The sequence below is a fragment of the Astatotilapia calliptera genome, chromosome 3 (genome assembly GCF_964374335.1).
Source record: "Astatotilapia calliptera chromosome 3, fAstCal68.1, whole genome shotgun sequence".
In the NCBI taxonomy this organism is placed as follows: domain Eukaryota; kingdom Metazoa; phylum Chordata; class Actinopteri; order Cichliformes; family Cichlidae; genus Astatotilapia; species Astatotilapia calliptera.
Window position 1 is genome coordinate 12,737,267 of NC_137424.1, and position 17,533 is coordinate 12,754,799.

General features: G+C 42.3%; 1 protein-coding gene and 1 long non-coding RNA gene across 2 annotated transcripts in view; one reads left to right on the forward strand and one right to left on the reverse strand.

Annotated features, from left to right (window-relative positions):
- The window catches only part of LOC145425144 (NACHT, LRR and PYD domains-containing protein 12-like), a 596,587-nt gene that overhangs the window by 426,718 nt on the left and 152,336 nt on the right, over positions 1–17,533 (forward strand). The gene's annotated exons all lie outside the window — the stretch shown is intronic.
- LOC145425184 (uncharacterized) lies at positions 2,108–3,374 on the reverse strand. The gene is made up of 2 exons (XR_013905844.1): positions 2,665–3,374; positions 2,108–2,586 (listed from the first exon to the last, which is right to left on the reverse strand). It is a non-coding gene; the product is annotated as an uncharacterized LOC145425184 (long non-coding RNA).

The following is a 17,533-nucleotide window of genomic DNA, read 5'->3' on the forward strand; positions in this document are numbered from 1 at the left end:
TGTGCTGACTTTTTACAGTCAGTTATAATAACTCCCACTCAGAGGAGACCAGAGATCACATTAACATGTGTGTCCCTGTATTAACAAACATGACATATTGGCCCAGTTTATTTTTCTTATCATTGTTGTGAGGACACCATAAACAGCATTTGTATTTTCTGTTGTACAGTTCATTTGCTGTTATGGATAAAAAGTATTTTTTTGTTTCAAAATAGCTGATAACTATTCGCTGATAGCTGCAAACATCTGCGCACAAATATAATCCTATAAAGTAGTTCTATATAGTGTGTCATTTATTGCTAATGCAATCATACGGCACATTGACTTTGAGGAAATTTTAGATGCACTCATCATCAGAAAGGTTGCCGACCTAAACCAGGGGGTTTAGAGTAGAGATGGCACGATACCACTTTTTTATGTCCGATACCGATACCGATATCATAAATTTGGATATCTGCTGATACCGATATGAATCCGATATAGTGTTTTTTAATCAACAAAACTGTTTTTTAAAATACCTTGCTGCATTTTGCAAGTCTGCAAGTTCATACTCAAGTTTAAAACAACAACAACTACACTAAAGCTATTCTGTTATACCTGTATACAAAAAAAATATTTCATAGTTCAGCAATACTGATCAATCTAATAAACTTAAACCTACACCATCCTCCCTATTCTGGTATTTTAAAGAGTACTTAGCGTAAATATTAAGCAACCTAACTAATAGGGTTCCAACTCCCAGCAACAACAAAAATAAAAAAATAAAAAAATAGGGAACCACCCCTCACGCGCCACCTCATGATGCTTAATCGATGTAATCAACCTTAATTTGATGCAGTGTGAAAAAAATGCACAGAAATCAATTATTTTTCAAGAAATATTAAATAGATTCAACATCTTTCTTCAACAAAATTGCAGACTGCACAGATGGTACCTTCCCAAAGTAAAAAGTACTATAGCTTACTAGGGTATATATAGTAGACTTAATAGTCACTATATACAGTAATTGACTTCTATTCCTTTTACTTTTATTCCTTATCCAAGATTTGGATAATTATTTATTAAAAGCTAGACATTTTAAATGAGAATAAGAAAGAAAAGTATGTCTTTGTGCCCCTTTTCCCTGTTCATCCCCTATCGGCCCCCCTGGCTAAACTTTGCTAGATCCGCCCCTGCACAGTTACCAGCCGTCAGCTACATAGAAAAAGATCCGGGTGTAGAAAGTAATATTAAATAAATTCTAACAACAGCTTATCAAGCTTAAACGTGCTGCTGCTGTTCAGCCGCTGGTTTCCTCTTTCTGGCGCAAAGTGGGCCAAAAACAAACAAGAGAGACGGACTCGCGACAGTAAAGCCGATCAGCTGATCATTGAGCAAGTAATTAAGTAAGTTTCACGATTGAAGTAGCAGCCGGAGAGCAAGAGGCAGTCGCTCATTAAGCTTAATGTGGGAATGCTTTACAAACATTCAGAGATGGACTTACACACTTGCTTCACTTCTCTCGGGGATAACTTTATCGGAGATGAAATGCCAGGTTGCTAGCGAAGCTCCACATGCTATCCAGACCACCGACAGGTCCCGCAAGCCACAGCCGCTCTATCACGTGATGCATACTGCTCCGACTGCTAACGTTCTGAGGTGAGTTACGGCGTGTTGCAAGTTTTGCGAGGTGCTTTCGTGATATTTAATGGATCGGATTACATTTTTTATTTTTCTCCGATATCCGATCCAGTAATTTAGGTCAGTATCGGACCGATACCGATACTTAATATCGGATCGGTCCATCTCTAGTTTAGAGTATCATAGAGTTTTTGTGGTTTGTTTTCTTTAAGTCATTTCACAGATTTTCTCTATAATTTCAATTTCTTGAATAAAACAACAAACTTAGGGGATGATTTTGTAATCCGACTTTATGTAGGAAAGATTTGACTAAACATAAAATAATCTTTCAACTCAGTCGTCATTCTTATCTTGTGAAATCAAACCAAATGTTCTGTTGTCTCTAAATCAGGGATTGATAGGGATGGGTATTGATAAGATTTTAACGATTCCGATTCCATTTTCGATTCTGTTTAACGATTCAATTCTTTATCGATTCTCTTATCGATTCTTTTTTTTTTTAAAAAGGAGAACACTAAGGTCGATTAGCTTAGAACTGTGTTTTATATCTTCTCTTTGAACAAGATAGAAATTTAGGAGTAACATGGCCTTACAAACCCAACAGTGAGATCTTAAGAGATCCAGCCTACGGCTCTTCAATGGGGTGTCACAGGGTCCCCAGGAAAAAAAATTGTAAATGTAAAATAATAAAATAAATATTCTTCTAACAAAGTATAACATAAATTGTTCTGTGGCAATTACACAAGAATATCCAGTAATGTCCCTGCCTACAATTAAACACATTCACTTACCAAAAATCGGGGGCTTCTGCTGAGGCAAATGGGTTCAAGCCTTTGACCACAAACTGAGTCACTGCTCGGTGACATTCGTCTATCCTGGCCTGAAAGGAGACGCTACCGGTAGACTGCAGCGAGAACTGCCAGCGAGCGCCAGCCAGACTCTGTCTGTCTCTCTCATCATGGTCACCTACATGTACAGTAATGGCAGGTCTTGTAATAAGGCAGACCGCGCTAACATAATATGCACTGTTAGTTGATTATTTACCTGCCGCATTAACGGGAGAGGACGTGCAAACGTTAGCGCTGCTGCTGGGTTGAGAGTCACGAGTCCGGAGCGGAATTAAAAACGCGTGTCATCGCGTGTTTTGTGAGCAAATGCTTTTGCATATTCGTAGTGTTTCCTCCCTTAAATGAAATATCTACTTTGCAAGTTGCCCTGTTGTCATCGGTTCTCATAAAGTATAATCAAACTTTTGAGCGTTTGAGCCGCTTAGGCGCCATGTTTCCTGCCAGGTAAATGACGCTCCGCAACGTGGTGACGTCATTCGGGGCGACTGGAATCGATAAGGGAATCGTTTGCAAAAATGGCAAACGATTCCAAGGAATTGAAACAGTGGGAACCGGTTCTCAACAAGAACCGGTTTTCGATACCCATCCCTAGGGAAATCTTTGGTTGCATCCATTTATGAACATGTTCTCATTCATATTAAATCGTAGTCTAAGTCCTTCTTTAGAGGGATAAATGTCATTCATTATCTTCAAATGTGTTTCTGTTGTTTTGGGGGGAAGTTTGAAGTCCATTGTTCAAAGTCTGTTAATGAAACTTTATGAAGTTTATGTAGGATGTTTCTCCTATTTTGTATTTGTTTGAATTATGATGTATTTCTGACTCTTTCTGCCATGATGCCAGGTCTCTCTTGAAAACAACATTTTTAATCTCAATTAAATTTTCACCTGGAGAAATAAAGATGATAATAATAATTTTGTCTTCAGGGAATCATTTCTCTGTAAAACAGCTTCTTCTGAAACTCTTGATACATTTCTTGTTTATTGTTTGCTGGTTGTAGAAAAATGTCATCGTCTCTGTGTGAACTTAAACTCTACATGTGGTGTCAGCTATAAACGAGCTCTAGAGTCTAATAACGATGCTTTTATTATTGTCTGGTATCCAACCTAACCCTGGGCCTCTGGCTGAATGTGAAACACCAGCAGATGTTAAAAACTGTCTGGGTTACACGTGCATCACGTCGTGTGCTTCCTAACATGGATATGATTGGAATCTGGGCTGTTCAAGCGGTGCTGGTATCATTGTTGTTTCTGAGACTTTCCAAATCTTTACTGGATAAAAACGTAGCAACTGATGGATTTAACATTTAGCACTCAGACTGTCCCAGAAAAGGCGGAGGTCTGGAAGTTTATGTGAAGGTCTGTCTTGCTGCTCAAGTCTTGTTCTCTCCATCTGCACCTCAGCCATTTGAAATCTTGGCCTTAACTATTGATCTGTTTGGAAATCAGACTGTTGTTGGCTGCTATCAGCCTCCACCTGCTTCCCCCAGCACATCACCGTCTCTGTTTCAACTTTTATCTGAGCTGCATTTTAATGACGTCTTTCAGATGGATGATTTTCATTGGGACTGGCTTTCTTCTGTGTCTGATGATTTTAAGGCACGCTGCTTGTTTTTAAAACTGACTCAAATTATTTAAAGCCTCACACGCCTTGATCCTAAACACCCAGATAAATCTGCTCTTATTGACCTTTTTTAACTAATATGCTGCGTAAGTTTTCCACATCTGCAGTTTTTGCCAACGACCTGAGTGATCACTGCATAGTTGGTGCTGTGAGAAACACTAAACTCTCACGCTCCGAGCCTGCATCAGTTTTAATGAATATTTAGTATTTAAAATTTTGCAGAATTACAAGTTTCACCTCCTGCTAAAAGTTCTCCACCAGCAGCTGGACCATCCTCTGCTGACAGTGTGGATGCTGGACGAGTCCCAGACCCAGAGGCTCGAAACTAGGAATTTATTCTTCATTTAGAGCCTGAACCAACATCTTCCTCTGTCAGCCTCCTGCATCCTCCTCTTCATCTCTGCTTCCTTCTGCATCCTCCTCTTCATCTCTGCTTCCTCCTGCATCCTCCTCTTCATCTCTGCTTCCTCCTGCATCTTCCTCTTCGTCTCCACTTCCTGCATCTCCCTCGATTTCTACGGCGTACACCTCAGATGTCCCAACCAAAAAAAGGAAAAGGAAAGGTTAGACGTTGTGTTATTGTAAATGTACGAAACACATGACAGGTTCGTTAAGTTTGATAAGATTTTGTTAGGGAAAATATTCTAAAACACTTCTTCAGTAAAGACTCAGAGAAGAGAAACACACAGAGTTCTTGCTAGCAAGGGCAGCCTCAGAGACTCGCACTAAGAAACTGCCCCGGTCTTTATTTATACTTCAGTGTGTGTGTGTGTGTGTGTGTGTGTGTGTGTGTGTGTGTGTGTGTGTGTGTGTGTGTGTGTTCTGCTGATCAAAGGGTCATATAACATGAAGGCACAAAAGGTACATCCTTGGTCATAAAGAGGGTAGTCTCCCCCACCCTAGATGGCACGGTGAGGAAGTCCAGCAGTTAAAGCACTTAGACTAAAACAGACATAGCTACGTTAAAACAGTAAAACAAGGTACGACCTCTCATGCTCCCAGGATGTGGGGGTGAACCAAGCCTGCTAAAAATCACACATCCTGTCACTACACAATTGATTGGTTAAACATTTCCTAATACAAATAACTACAAACAGCATCCTACCATAAGCAAATTTATATCACTAAAAGATTATACTGACTACTAAATACAATTTTCCATTAACAGATTTCTTTTTTCATTTTGTTTCATTCTTTCATTTTCTCCAGTTTTACAGACCTCATGTAAATATTTCCTTTGTTGTTTTTCAGAATGCTGAAAACACCGTACACAGAAGATTTTCAAATATGAAGAGATAGTAGACAGGAGAGTTGTAAATGTAAGTAATTTAGCCTGCTGCTTCCCGGATTTGAACTGTCCCTGACTGACTATTGTTGAAATCTCCCAATTCTTTGAATCTTTGGGCTGAAGGAAGGACAATACTCGGTGTATAAATGCTCAATCAACAATCATTTATTTCCATACAATTCAACACTTAAGAGCATTAGAGCCATCATGATGGGAGAGATGCCTGCAGAGGGTCAGCAGCATGTTTCAAAATGGTGACGGGTTACACAGCTTTTTATAGTCTCTAGTGGCCCCCACCTAGTCGTAAAAGCCTAAACATTCACATTCTTTCTCTCTTACGGCGCCTAAGTTATGACCTCGGCTCTCTGTCTTTCTGCTCTTCTGAAAAGGAATGTGTTCTGCTTCTTCTATTATCGGCACAAGGTCCTCTGCACACAACATTCTCTTCATGATTCAGCAGTATGAAATGTCAAGAGACAGTGTAACACATTCAACAGTGTTGAGTAATACAGGTCAATCCAATAGATCTAATGATTTTCACACTCTTTTAAGTCAGAAGTATAATGCAAACTAAAACTACTGGTGCTTCAGTGCGTTACTTTTGTTTTGTTTTTGTGCATTTCTTCTGTGTCTGGGCACTCCTCTGGATACTCTTACACCAGAGAAGAGCTCCTTAACTGCAGGACTACAACGCCTGTGGATTTATTTCCAATATTTGTCGCATCTGCGGCAGATTTACTGCTGACCCTGACCAGGAAAGCGAGACGCCGAAAGAGAGGGAAGCGAGCCGGCGCACTCGTGGGTTTGAGGAGACGCGGACTGCGAACCGCTCTTCCTGGGATCTTCCTTTCTAATGTACGATCACTCAGGAATAAGACAGACGAACTGGCCCTGATGAGAAGTATGAACAGAGACTTTGCCTCCTCCTGTGTGTTATGTTTTACGGAGACGTGGCTCTGTGAGGACATCCCGGAAAGCGCGCTCAAGCTGGAGGGCTTTCATCTGCTGCGCGCTGACCGGCAGGCCTCTCTCTCTGGTGAGACCAAAGGTGGAGGTGTCTGCTTCTACATTAATAGTGGCTGGTGCACAGATGTAACAGTGATTGCTCAGCACTGCTCTTCCTCTCTGGAATATCTTTTCATTCACTGCAAACCGTTTTACTCTCCGCGGGAGTTTGCTTCATTCATCCTGGCCGCTGTTTACATCCCGCCAGACGCAGATGCGCAGGCAGCTCAGTGCGCACTCGCGGAGCAGATACTGCACATGGAGCGGACATTCCCGGACTCTCTCATCATTGCTCTTGGGGACTTTAACAAAGCCAATCTGAGCCATGAGCTTCCAAAATACAAGCAGTATATTAAATGCCCGACCAGAGAGGAGAGGACATTAGACCACTGTTACAGTACGATCAGCGGGGCCTATCGTGCGGTGCCCCGCGCTTCACTCGGACTTTCTGATCACGTCATGATCCACCTAATCCCCGCGTACAGACAGAGGCTGAAGCTCTCCAAACCTGTCGTGAGGACTAAAAAACTGTGGAGCAACGAGGCTGTGGAGGAGCTTCGCACGTGTTTGGAGACCATAGACTGGGACACAATGAAGGCTGCTTCTAACAGCTTGGACGAGTTTACGGACACTGTCACCTCCTATATCCACTTCTGTGAGGACAGCATTGTGCCATCACGCACCAGGGTGAGTTATAACAATGACAAACCCTGGTTTACTCCTAAACTCAAAAAGCTGTGGCTGGAAAAGAGTAAGGCATTCAGAAGCGGAGACAGGGACTGCTACAGAGAGGCCAAGTACAGGTTCACTAAAGAAGTGGACATTGCTAAACATCAGCACTCTGAGAAGATGCAGCAGCAGATCTCAGAGAATGACTCGGCCTCTGTGTGGAAAGGTTTTAGGAATATCACCAACTACAAGCCTAAAACCCCCCACTCCACTGACGACTTGCTCTTGGCCAACACCCTCAACGACTTCTACTGTCGTTTTGACGAGCCATCAGGCAGCCTTCACACCTCCAACGGCCCCAACAATAGAGACACTTTGGACACTCATTCCCCCACCTCTCCCCCCTCCATAGAGCCATCACCACCTTCAATCACTTCACCTGCAACACCCCCCTCCTCACCCCACACAAAAGAGGATTTCACACCACCTCCTCCCACCACAACTCTTCATATTCATGAAGCAGATGTGAGGAAGCAGTTTAAGAGTCTGAATGCTCGGAAAGCTCCCGGCCCAGACGGTGTGTCTCCTGCCACCCTCAGACACTGTGCAAACGAGCTGGCCCCAGTGTTTTCTGGCATTTTCAACACCTCACTGCAGGCATGTCATGTGCCTGCCTGCTTCAAGTCCTCCACCATAATCCCTGTCCCCAAGAAACCTAGGATCACTGGACTAAATGACTACAGACCCGTGGCTCTGACATCTGTGGTCATGAAGTCATTTGAGCGCCTAGTTCTCTCCCATCTCAAGACCCTCACGGCCCCCCTCCTGGACCCCCTGCAGTTTGCATATAGAGCCAACAGGTCTGTAGACGACGCCATCAACATGGCCCTACACTTCATCCTGCAGCATCTGGACTCCCCAGGAACCTACGCCAGGATCCTGTTTGTGGACTTCAGCTCTGCCTTCAACACCATCCTTCCAGACCATCTCCAAGGCAAGCTTTCCCAGATGAATGTGCCTGATCCCATCTGCCGGTGGATCACTGACTTCCTGACGGACAGGAAGCAGCATGTGAGGCTGGGAAAGAATGTCTCGGACTCCCGGACCATCAGCACCGGCTCCCCTCAGGGCTGTGTTCTTTCTCCTCTGCTCTTCTCCCTGTACACCAACTGCTGCACCTCCACCCACCAGTCTGTCAAGCTAATTAAGTTTGCAGATGACACCACCGTTATCGGACTCATCTCGGATGGGGATGAGTCTGCCTACAGGAGGGAGGTTGAACGTCTGGTGTCCTGGTGCAGCCACAACAACCTGGTGCTGAATGCCCAGAAGACAGTGGAGATTATTGTGGACTTCAGGAAGCACACAGCTCCACTCCCCCCCATCATCCTGACTGACACCCCCATCACCTCTGTGGACTCGTTCCGCTTCCTGGGTACCACCATCACCCAGGACCTGAAGTGGGAGCCCACCATCACCTCCGTCATTAAAAAAGCCCAGCAGAGGATGTACTTCCTGAGGCAGCTGAAGAAATTCAACCTGCCAACACGGACGATGATGCAGTTCTACACTGCAATCATCGAGTCCATCCTCACCTCCTCCATCACCGTGTGGTACGCTGGAGCCACTATCAGGGACAAACAGAGACTGCAGCGTGTTGTGCGCTCTGCTGAGAAGGTGATCGGCTGCAGACTCCCATCTCTGCAGGACCTGTACACCTCCAGGACATTGCGGCGTGCAGCTCGGATCTCAGCTGACCCTTCTCACCCTGGACACAGTCTGTTTGACCTGCTCCCCTCAGGCAGGAGGCTCCGGTCCATTCGCACCAGAACCTCTCGCCATAAGAACAGTTTCTTCCCCTCTGCTGTCGGACACATGAACAATAACCATATGACTGTCCCCGCCACAAACACATGACCCTACGCTGTGTCACTGCATCATTACATGCTTGGCACTGATCACCACCTGCACTCATGTATATATCATGTATATATCTATCCACTTAGCACTTTAATTCTTATTCTTATTTTATATTTTTATGACAGTATGTTGCACTGAAGCACCGCAGCAATTTCCTAATGTTGTAAACCTGCTCAACATCTGGCAATAAACCCTTTCTGATTCTGATTCTGATTCTGATACATACTGATCACACACTCTATATTAAAGGGTATAATATGATCTACAGCAGTTAACACAATTCAACTATTTTGATTACATATATAAGGTAACATATAATAACAGAATAATATCACACTATCCATAAGCTTTTGTATTTGATGAACCTTCACTAATTCAGCCACTGAGTCTGGATTTCGCTCCAAATAGGACATTAAATAGGAACATACCACCTGATACGACCTGGTCGTGCTGCCTTCCTGATGTTTACGTTCTTTAAAGTCCTCCTGACATCATGCTCAGAAGGAGTGATTGATGTGGAGGTGCTCCTTCCCATTCAGTAACATCTGCTTCAGTTAGTTTTGCTTGTGAGCCACAATGTAAGCAGTGTTGCTTTGCTGACATGCACTCGATGCTGGCAGTACAAGCATTGTAGTGGTTCTTATGTTTTTGTAAACTAATTGTATAATATATTGAGCCAATCAATAGTACACAAATGTTTGTAGGCTCCTTTTTGTATGCAACTTGCATGTCTTCCTTAACTAAATGTTTGTTTATATCATGTTTTTCAGGAAAAAGAAGAAGTTAAAGTCAAGTGGAAGCCCTGCTCAACATGGTATGTAGAAACAACTTTGTTGGACGGGAACAGACATTCATATTGTTGATAAATAGTTATCACCTCAATTTGAACTCATGTATTTGGACTAAAGTAAATTGGGAGCTTTTAGCTGTCAAGCTGCTCTTCTGTGAGGAGCTTGATAGCTGTCCACCTCCAAAGTCCATTATGAGTTTTGGAGGTGGACATGGTCAACACTTTTAAGAGTTGGCGTAAGACTTCACTTCTTTGTAGAGCTTATAGTTGGGGCTGGTTCAGCTCAGCCCTTAGTTATGCTGTCATAGGACCAGCCTGCTGGGGGTTAGTGCCCCCCCTCTCTCTCTGTCTGTCTCTTTCAGGTTATGCAGGCTCAGTATTGGTTGAAGATGCAGTCACGTCTCCTTTTACTAAAAACTCTCCCCCTCTCCCTCACCACCATCTGTAAACACACATGTCTCAGTAATGCAGTTCATGCATGTTACTAACTAAACTTCTTCCCTGGAGTTTCTGTGCTCTCTCATCCAGCAGGTTCTGAAGGATCGTGGCTGCTGCTGTGGTCCTGCTTGAAGTCTGCTTCATATATTATTACTCTCTGACTTGATTTGATTCATTCATATTACAATGAAGGTGTATAAAGCATGACATGAATACAGAAGATATTTCATCCTCAAAAATTGTCATATGTCACAACCTAAATGATCCTATTTTGTGTGTGAGGTTGTTGTTTGTTGTGTTTTTCTCCTGACAGTGGCAAAGTGTGGGATGACACATGGGAACCTGCGCAGTTTTACACACAGTAAACCAGGCACCACAGGTGGCAGAGATCGCACAGTTCACAGTTTGTAGTTCAGCATAAAAGTTCAAAATAAAATATTTACTGTACAATTCTAACCAGTGTCAGTCTCTGTTTCACTCTCTAACTGTGGCTTAAGTACATAAAACACTCATGAATCTGATCCATCAATAATATCTTCCCTGCACTCGATATCTCATAGTTTTACATATCAGCCAACATTATTGTCTACATGCTCATAAATATAGAAGTGACTTGGCTATTGTAACATATTGCAAGTTAAAGCAATACTGCACTGCACGTAAAGTAAGTAACATCTTGTATGGGGTGATTAGGGTCAGCAGTGCTGTGTATGGGAGCCTAAAGCAAAGCTAACTGCACCAGTACCAGCTTCACAACATGTTGTATATTATACGTTTCTACCTGTTTGTAATATGTCATCTGTCATGTTTAGATGCAGTGACAATTGCACATTTGGAGTCGTGGTCATATGTGGTTTTTATATACAGGGTATTATTTTTTCTTTTAATTGTCATTTTTTTCTATTATTCTTGTTTGTTTGCACATCATTATTGTGTGCATATTGCATATGTAACATTACTTTTATTGTTAATATTATTATTAGATACCACAGATACAATTTGATTAAGGGTTTTTCTGTCAAAATGTCAATAAAAATGCAATTAGACGCGTAAACAATAGGATCAAAATACACTTTTAAAAAGTCTGTTGATCAAATACTGATTTTCAAAACACTCTAGAGGAAAATAGAGATAAAATAATCTGAATACTAACAGTGATCTTGGATGATGATGGAGGCTTGAATGGATTATTCTGTTTCAGTCAATAGGTTCATATCTATGACAATAATTTGATAAGTTTAACAGGTTGGTTCAGGCCTGGCAATACAGCAAATATTCACAAACTTTTGTTTTTGAAGAATGCTGATCTTTTTTGGGATGAAGCTATCTGGCAACATGACACAGCCCTTTAACCTCATCTGTATGTCTATCATGTGGCTGTGGTACTGGGTTTTGGTTTGATGCATATGCAGGTTACAGCTGGGGAATGGCAGTATGTTGTGGATTGATTTGGCATGTTCAACCACTGTTACACCAAACTCTCTCACTTATAACATGATCAAGGCCTCTTACCCAGTGTCATGGATTCTCTGTAGTTTTGGGGACACAGGGCCAAAGTCTGAGGCAGTAAGTCAGATCAAAGAAGGCCATGATTCTAAAATGGGAGTTTACTCGTGTCATTGTGTATATCCAGGAATATGTGCCTGAGGATAGTTGTCATGAAAACAATATTAAATCAAAGGATTCCTTAATGACCACAGCTGGCATGAGTTCTCCAAAGCTGCCTGCTGTCTCAGGATCTGTCTCCAAAAAGAACCAGGGAGCGCTAACATGTTATGTTCTAAACTGATGAAGAAAATGCACATTAAACATAGTATAAACTTACTGAGTGAAGTAATGTGAAGAAGATGCCTTTAGCTGCTATTGGGTTGGTTCCTTGATCAGTGCAATACAGAATCATTCATCTGGTTTGATGTAATGTCCTTCAAACACGTCAAATTGAGGCTCTGTAGTCTGTGTGGCCTCCACATGCCTGTATGACCTCACTACAACACCTGGGCATGCTCCTGATGAAGTGGCAGATGGTCTCCTGATGGATCACCTCCCAGGCTCCAGGACTAGAGCATCTGCCAACTCCTGGACAGTCTGTGGTGCAGTTGGTGGATGGAGTGAGACATGATGTCCCAGATGTCCTCAAATGGATTCAGGTCTGGGGAATGGGTGGGCCAGTCCACAGCATCAATGCCTTCGTCTTGCAGGAACTGCTGACACACTCCAGCCACATGAGGTCTAGCGCTGTCTTGCATTAGGAGGAACCCGGGGCCACCCGCACCAGCATATAGTCTCACAAGGGGTCTGAGGATCTAATTTCAGCACCTAATGGCAGTCAGGCTACCTCTGCCGAGCACATGGAGGGCTGTGCGGTCCCCCAAAGAAATGCCACCCCACACCATTAGTGACCCACTGCCCAACCATCATGCTGGAGGATGTTTCAGGCAGCAGAAGGTTTTCCAATATGTCTCCAGACTCTTTCACAAGTGCTCAGTGTGAACCTGCTTTCATCTGTGAAGAGCACAGGACGCCAGTGGAAAAGTTGCCAATCTTGGTGTTCTCTGGCAAATGCCAAACATCCTGCACGGTGTTGGGCTGTAAGCACAACCCCCACCTGTGGACGTCAGGCCCTCATACCACCCTCATGGAGTCAGTATCTGACCGTTTGAACAGACGTGCATATTTCTGGCCTGCTGGAGGTCATTTTGCACGGCTCTGGCCTTTCTTTCCTACCCCACAGTACCTTTCCTTATCTTTTGTTTCCTACTCTTTTGCTTAGTCTTTGATCACGGTTGTCTTTCTAGATAATTAATGTCATTTGTTCTGGGGCGAGTCACTGGCTCGGGTGCATTCTGGGACTGTCAGTTCACCAGTGTGCTGGCATGCTTCTTAACAAACACACCACTACAGCAAACATCTCAGTTGTACTTGTTGATTTCTTCAACAAAACACTGAACAAAAAATGTCCTTGTGAGTGTGCTGCCTGGTGCTTTTACATTTTGTGGTAATTTGAGCAGCCCAGAAAGCATCCCATGAATTAAATTATGTTATTGTATCTGAACATGTGCACGAGTCATTAAATTAGATGGGAAAGAATGATTCAGGGTAAACAACTGCACCAAGGGAATTACATTTTTCTTCCCAACATGTAAAATGTCTGTTGATAAGCAATTTCTGAAACAGACATTATAAAAATCACATTAAACAGATGTGATTAACTTTTTATTCTAGCAAACATAACATCAATGATGACACAATCAGTCTTCATCAGAAGTGCTCAAATCACTCTCAGCGGCATCGTCTGGAACGTCCTCCTCCGAGTCCATTTCCAGGAGTGGTTGGTGGCTGAGGATTCTCTTGTACACGTCCTTTACTTTGAGCGTTTCAGCTTTCAGTTCACTTTGTTGTTTTAAACCAGGCTATGGAGTCCTTTCTGTGCATCCTCCGACATGCCAACAAGGGAGGCTGTAAAAACAACAAAACAATTAAATATAAGTAAAACAAACAAACAAACAAACCTCATAAACACAAGGAATTAGGATCATGTAATTAAACTTTTTTTAAGGGAGAAGGCAGTGTTAGCTAGCAACCCAAATATAGGTAAAAGATCCAGTAAGACTTTAGCATCTGCTATTATTTTCAATCAATTCATCACCAAATGTATAAATAAATAAAAGATGTGCTTACAGTCTGAGGAGATTGTCCCCAACACCACAGATCGCATTCGCAACACTGTCCAGTGATGCTGCATCTCTCTGCAAAGGATCATCTCCTCCTCTCTCAGGCGCCTCACAGCCATCACCTTCTCAAAGACCTTTCTCTTTGTCCGGAGGTCAGCAGCAGCTACAGTTTAACAACATCAGATGGGAAAACATAGTAGCATATTATGATTCAAGAACAAAACATCCAACTACTGCTCAGATACTGGGAGTTTGTTTAAAAAGGATATTTAGAAATCAAGAGCTTACGTTCACTTGTGCTCTGCCAGGGCCAAACATCAGTCTGCATGAGGGCATCACTGGATACGATTTGCTTTGTTGGTTCAGCGAGCTTGTTGTAGTCGTCAACAGCAGCCGCCAAGCGTTTCTTCTCATCTAAGATGACCTTGTGAATTCTGTGTCGCCTCTTGTTGCTATCTGTAAATAATCATAAAAAGGAACACCTTCACATAATGCATATATTTACATTTTAATCTACACTCATCAATTTGTTTGCTAGAACAAATCACATCCAGCTTAAACAAACCTGGATCTGATTTTATTCTGTTTACAAAGTAGCTGCACAAGCTGTACAAACTGAGCATCAAACGGTCCGTTTCAAAGAAACTGTGACACCATTTTGTCTGTAAAGACTTTGTGTTCGCACTCTGATGATGACGACAAGCTCCTCTACTCGTGCCTGCAACGCTCCAAGGCTGCCATCAGTTTGATCCGTTTCTAAGTGAGAGGAATATTAATCAGAACACAGGATGAGTAACAGTCACCAAACTACAGTGGACTCTGTAATCATTGACTTGATGATATTCATTATAAGACATCTGGAGCCTTCATGTGCTGCATTATCATGAGATAACAAGTATGTTGGTGTTCAGCTTTATAAAACCAACTAGTACGACATCACTTCAACCCAGGTCCAATCCAATTTGATCAAACGCAACAACTCTGCCATCAATTCTGCTTTTACAAGGCTTATTTTTCATTGTTTGTTGACACTGTCAGAAAGATCTTAACTCTAAGTTCTTTAATGAGGCCATGGTGGGTCCTGTTGTTATACACGAGTGCGTTATATTGAGACTCACCTTCAGCCCATTGCTGCACATCGGCCACCCATTGCTGCAGCGTGTCGTCATCCACACCCAGCTCATTTCTGCTCGCATTCAGGCTCTCCACTTGTTCTCTAAGGATCCTTATGATCTAAGAAAACATTAATAAATTCATTCATATGGACATTTTTAGAGTACTGGTGTTTTCCCCCATTACCACACACATTAAAATGGGTGTTGAAAAAATGACCTTTAGATATCTCTGGCTCAAAGTGCGGCCCAGTTGTTCCACTTTCCTTTTGTTCCAGCCCAAAGCCAGGAGGCTCAGCATGTCTGTCCGCCCTGCATTTCAGTTAGTATACAAATAAGAATGAATGAGCAGGAGACTGAGTGGAATCTCACACACAGACACACACCTGCTTTAGACATGTACTTCGTTGTGATGGCCGCCCTAGACAGGAAACTGTTTACTTGCTCCACCTCTTCTCCAACTGTAGAACCAGCCCCATCCTGAAACGCACCTCCCCATTTGATCTATAGAAAGGAGGTCACAATACATGACTGCTGAATTCATTCAACCTTATAACAAAATGTCTTAAACGTATCCAAGACTACAAGCTGCAGTATACTTCGCATTTCCAAGTGTGAGCTTTAGCATGCATGACGGAGAGAAAAGGACGCATTGACAAGAGGTTCCTCACCTCAGGGCACTGCTGAGCCACGCTGGTTAAATATGGGAAATATTTACAGGCCACATCGGAGCAAAGGAACATAATATGTCCTGGGACGCTAGCTGCCAACTTCCTCTGGAGAAAAAGGGGGTAAGCAAAGATCTCCCCTCGAAACATGTTCAATGCAGCTGGGAGGACTAACAGCAAACAAACAGCTCTTTCCATGCCCTCTTCATCCAACTTCCCAGTGGACTTTTTGCTCGACTCCTTTGCTGCAGTCCAAGATGAAGATCCACACAACCCTTTCCCTGGGACCTACACACTCAAAGACACGACGTGATTACGCCCTATCAGGGACAAACTTTTTAACACTAATGCAAAAGAATTAGCTGAATTAGCCTCAAGTCACGTTCACACAACACCTCATAAAAACCATGTTTTTATTTTTTTAAATACACATGGTGACAAAATGAAGTATGCATTAAGATAAAGTCAAGTAAATAGTATTACGACAACACCAAGAGAAAAACAAAATAAATATCCACCCATCCAAATATGTATCCACACACACACACACGTATGTGTATATGGTTATGGCGTTAACGTCAAACTCAGCAACTTCCTCATCTTCTTCAATGAAGACACCTTCAAAGTTCCCCTGCTCTGAAGTGCTGAACGAACACAGTGACAGTTGTTTGAAAAAGAACATCAAAATGCAATTTTTGTACAAATCCATATTTGATTTATGTCCACAATGCATAACGTACATTGCATTTGATTGAAAGCGATAAAGCTTGTGGTTTCCATCAACTGACACGGCGAGCATGTCTGGAGTGCAGGCAGGGCAGCTAAAGCATGGCTCCTTGCACATCCTGTCCACCTCACACTTTACAGCACTCCACTCCAAGAAACTTTTACTGAAGGCATCAGCTGATATTCGGCCAGTCTTTTAAGTAGAGGACAAACAACAGAATATTCAAGGACAGTCATCATAAACATTGATTTGCACAATTTCCTTAAACTTGACAAATTTAGAAACTCACCCTTCCAAAATGGGCTGTTCTTTCATCCAGCACTTTGACAAACGCCTTAAGTGACATCCCTGCTGCAGCTTCTTAACCCTTTAAGACCTACCATAGAACCAAGTCCGCCAGAGCTTGTATTATATTTTTACATGCTGTGGAGCCATTTTTGGGAGCATTTCAAGTTGCTATACATCAATACAACCATTACAGCCTAAATTTTAATAATATGTCTGCATTAGGTGCATAGTAATTACATAAATTGCAAAAAAGTGCAATAAACTACAAAAAAATTGAAAATCGTTTTTGTTTTTTTAACATATATTTCTAGTTAGAGAAATTTAAGAGGCTCATCCCTCAAAACTGTAAATACAAAAAAGTTGCACAAACTAGTTTCCCACCACAGGAAATTTATTTTGAGTGTCTTCATAGTTTTATTTTTGAAATACACCAATTTTTATATACTGCAGGAAAAACGAAAATAAATATTATAGTGCAAATTTGCAAACTAACAGCATATGCATCAAAATAAACTATTTCCAGCAGTGCAATATGAGTCCTAAGCATCCCAGAAATGACACAGAAAGTCATAAACTCAAACATAACTTTTTAAAACACAAGTATAGGCTCATAAGGCCCCGATCGTAAAAAAACTACATTTCCGCAAAATGACGTCACTTCCGGTTTCGGGCAGGTCATGCGGTCATGTGATAGTTCGTGCTGATGGACGTAGGAAGTGTTACAAACAGCTGATCGGATCGGCGAAGCGTGTTTCTGGAATATCATGTTTTTGTTGCTGCAAGTGATTTTTATGCAGTTTTTGCAAAGCTATATGTGGAAGGAAACTGTGACCTAGGACAAGCTGATGGCATCAGATGTAAGTACAAC